We start from the raw sequence: 4,941 nt of genomic DNA on the forward strand, positions 1-4,941 counted from the left end.
CCTATGGCAAAATGATGAGCAGACCTGTTAGGCTTGAGTAGTAATTGATTTGACCATTCTTCCTTTGCGTTCTGGGCAGAATGAGTCAGAGTTAGAGATCAAAATATTGTTAATAAACCTGAATCGAAGATTGAAGCTTGACATAACATCAGAGTTGAACTTCATAATATTTCTCATTAAAATAAATAAACTTACCTGAAACTTTTTTAAAGACTGAGTATTTCAGGGTCGGCAATAGAAAAGAGGGGAAAAAGAGGAGAAAATGTGTCAACACTGAGGATGAACAGTTTCCAACAATCAGATAAATCACTTCACCTTGGGGACAAAAAAGAAAAGGGGTAGAGCCCAAACTCCTTCAGTATACTCCTTTCCATGGAGTAGAAGCTAATTCTATGAAAATGTGAGGATTTGGAGTACTCCCTGCTAAGGCACATATCTAAGCATGAATCTATTTACTTCCCTTGAGGGAGGGTAGATTCTCTTCCCTTTTTTGTTAGTTGAAACATTTGGTATGGTAGCTTAATTTTGGATGGAGAGATTTTTCTACAGGATGTTTGTAGGCCTTACGTACTTAGAATGTTGCAATATATATGAAAATTTAGATGCTTCCTAGGGTACTAGAATATCTTACTTGATGGACAATACACAATATTCCATCTTTTTTTTTTTTTTTTCCAGTAGGAAGCAACAAACACATTAACTATATGCCAGGGAGTAGTGTGTGTGTGTGTGTGTGTGTGTGTGTGTGTGTGTGTGTGTGTGTGTTTATAAAACAAAACATGATCAAAGGCCATTTAAAACACTCTACTCTGTAGTTATCCCTGTGAATACATACAAACTTTTTAATAGCTGTGTTAATCATACCTCACACTTCTGTCTCACTCATGGTACCCAGAATGGAATGCCCTATTCTGTCTTCTGTCTGTGGAATCATTTGGTATTGTCTAAGAGTTCTCCCTAGAACATTCCAGGATTTCTCTCTTGGGCTTTCTTAGCATTTTCTTTCTGCTAATATTTTTTTTAAATATTATTAATTGTTGTGTTTAAAAGACAAATTTATAGTTTTTTTTAAAGATTTAATTTATTTATTTGACAGATAGATCACAAGTAGGTGGAGAGGCAGGCAGAGAGAGAGGGAAGCAGGCTCCCTGCTGAGCAGAGAGCCCAATGTGGGGCTTGATCCCAGGACCCTGGGAGTCCTGGGATCATGACTTGAGCTGAAGGCAGAGGCTTAACCCACTGAGCCCCCCAGGTGCTCCCAAATTCATAGTTGTTTCTTTTTTTTTTTTTTAAATCTATAGTAAATATAGAAGATGTAGAGGAGATATTAGCAACATCAATAAATCATTTATATTTACTGAGCCTCAGGTGTATGCCAGACACGTGCTAAAGGAAAACGATGAATATGACCAAAAAGGTCAATACATTCACCAAGAGTTACCATTCCTGTATTTTATTTGAAAATTTTCAATTAAAATTAATGACTAGGATTAATTACAGGATTTTGATACGATTTTTATTTAAATTACTTATGATGCATCTTTCCCCTCAAAAACATCAAGAATTTCACTAAAAAATGACTATGCATTTTTATTCTTATAAACAACCTAGTTGATTTAAATGCCAATCCCTCTTGTTAGTTTTAGTTTTTGTATTTAAACTTGGTTTGCTATATTAATATTGTAACCTTCCTAGTGTTATCTGCAATAGGATCCTAGTATCCATTCTCTCATTCTTTCTTAATATCAAAGGCTCATTTTGTGATGGCACTAATGTGCCTGGATAAAAATATTTACTTCCCAGGACTCTCTTACATCTAGGTGTGGCTATGTATCATAGTTCTGCCTAATGACATTAAGCAGAATTTCTCTGAGAACTTCTAGAAGAGATTTTGATTTCCTTTTAGAGGTTCTGCTCCCTTTTCTTCCTGTTTGGGTGTGGAGAGGAAGCTGGAAGTTGGTTAGCTCTCTTGAAATCCAGAGGCAACAAACATTAAAACAGACTGACACTGTTATGACAGAACTAAAACATCAAAAAAACTTTGGTCACTAATAGCATCCTTGAGTTACTGTGACCTGGGCTTTTTATTCCATAAAATAATAAAATTCAAGCAATTATTTTGGGGTTACTTACCAGCAGTCAAACATCTAAATTGATATAACACCATACAGATTTGTTCAGTGTTAAGGCAGGAACAAGCAATCTTCACTAGGTATTAATACTATAGATTCTTAAAATTAACTGGAATTGTGTGACTTAAATCAAGAATATAATAAGTTACGGGTTGAAATATATAAATATAGTACAGTCTAAAGAAAGAGTCATCCTCTTTTAGAAGTTATTAATTTGGTGGCTAAAGTAATAGCTTGAGCACACATGGGACTTTCGAGATGAATATCACACATTCTTGGATGCAAAGGTAGGGGCGAGTTGGTCCTCAGGAAGGGAATAGACCTAAGAATTTGAAAGCCATTTCCCCATTACTCATTTTTCATTTCAGCTTAGAGCATGAATCTTCTCTATTGTTCTCTCCCTGCAACTAATGAAAACTTCTTCATGGTCAACATAGCCTTAAACAGCCATTCCATAGCTCTTGGAGTACAGAATTTACCATCTAGCTCCTCGTGAAGTCTGATTCATCTTCTATCTTACATTACATGATTCCACATTTCTGGGAAGTGATCATTTGGGTCAGGTGTCTACTTTAGTTCAAATAGTTATTGTTGGACCAAATTTCAGGGAAGGAAAACTCAAAAGATCAACTGGGGAGAGAACCCAGAAAAACAAAATCATTCACATATCAACAAAAAATGGCACCACATTATTTTGCCTAAGCTTATAAATGTTGGAGAATCACTCTGTTCTTATTCTCAGATTTCTCAAATGGGACTTAAGACTTAATGCAAAATAATGCTACTAGCTCTCCTCTCCATCTCTCACTCATGCTTTATTTTCTAAGAAGGGGCTTACGTAATTGAAAACAATAGAGAACAACTAAGCATGTGTATCTCCTGTCCTTCTTGGCTCTTCTTTTCTTGTTCCATCATGCTGATGTTTTTCATCAGACCATCTGTGGCCTGCTCTGCTTCTGTTTCTGTGCACAAATACACTCGAGCCACAGTTGAATTCTAACTTCTGAAGGCATTTCTGTGGTGTCTTTTCTCACTAGCCCTCCTGTCAGGTTTTAGTAGATGTAACACAATAAAGCAGAAATTCCCTTTGCTGTTTTCTATTAGGTGTGTTTGTTTGGCTCTGTGAAGTTATGTGCAGCTGTGAGCGTTAAATGCAATAAAATGAGAGCGACTCTTTAAGTTTATTTTTTTCACGTATAGAAGTTAAGAGATAAGCAGTTTGATTCTTCTCTGGTGACCCTGTAACATTAGGGTCTCAGAGACGCCATCTCTTTTCAGTTCATTTCTCTGCAACCTCCAGATGTCGCACTCATCCACATAGACCAAAACGGAAGCTACAGTTCCTGCCATCATGTCTGTATTTCAAGGATATAAGCAAAGAAGGGTTAAAAAAAAAAAAGATTATAAATAATTTATTGAATTTGTTACAGAACACTTCTGTCTTATTGGTTAGCACACTGTTATCTACAGACTCTACTTAGAAAATATGAAATGGAAACTTTATTCTTGATGACCATGTAACCAACTAAAATCTAGATATTTTATTCTAGGGGAAAAGGGGAAAATACTAGGAGATTGTGCCCAACATAGGTCATGAATAAAAATACTTAATCAGGCAATGTGTTTATCAGTCTTCTTTTAATAGTTCACTATTGTTAAAATATTTGTCCCTTCCACAATATTTATTAAGCATCTGCTATGTGCTGGATATCATGCTTGGCTCTAGGAATACAGAATTGAATTACTTACCAATACCACCGTTGATGATTTTATATTCTAGTGCTAATTATGCTATTATTCACTGTATAATTACATAGGTCAGTCTTTAGGGATTATTTACCTTCTATTTTTTTAATTAAACAAATTAGACATTAAATTATTCATACTATTGGAATACCTATTTTCTTTGATTTTCTCTCTTCTGCATTCTACATCCATTGGTAGAAATTTCAAAAGAAAAATAAATGTCTAGTCCCCTTATTTAAAGAAATGTTGATTCCTCTACCTCTCTGGCTGAAAAGTGCACACAAGAACACTGCTAAGAAGCCTGTAGGGATTAAATTCATTATCTTGATGAATTTATTAAGTTTCAGATATGGCCCTTTGCTGGCTCAGCACATTGATTTTATCAGCATACCAGGAGTACATTAATATCTCAGAGGTAGGAACACTTTAAGCAAGCTCCTAAGACACTTATAAATTCAGAGTTGTGAATGATTAATTCACTGAGAAATGGAAATGCCATAGGAACAACATTTGCACCCCTCATAATCACCCATTTTTTTCTCACCCTAGGTAGACTTATATAAGCTGTCATGTCATACTCTGAAAGTCAACTTCTCTTTCCATAAGATGTAATTATCACAGGTACCATATAAAGTTCAGGTTTATATGACCAGGAATTGTATTTGATCTGACACACCAAAGTGGGTAATGAGTGCTGCTAATGACAAGCCACAATTAATCTGTGCACAATTACAAAAGCTGGACAGATTTCTCCTTTACCTAATGCCTAAAAGGAAAAACAAAATAAAAACATTGCACTTGTATTAGGGTGCATTAATTAATACGAAACCAGGTGTGTGTGTGTGTGTGCATGTGTGTGTGACAGAGAGAGAAAAGATTCATGGAGTCCTGTCGCCAAAATGACGACCTGCCTCCATCTTCCCCCAAAGACTGACAGCTACCCCAGACCAAAAGCAGCTCTTAGGAAACTTTTAGCAAGACACTGCTGCAACAAAAAAAGACCTGAGAATGACTGCTAAGAAGGTAATCCTACGAGAAGGAAGACCATTTCACTAGCCTGCAG

Source organism: Mustela erminea, chromosome 9 (assembly GCF_009829155.1).
Source record: "Mustela erminea isolate mMusErm1 chromosome 9, mMusErm1.Pri, whole genome shotgun sequence".
Lineage (NCBI taxonomy): Eukaryota > Metazoa > Chordata > Mammalia > Carnivora > Mustelidae > Mustela > Mustela erminea.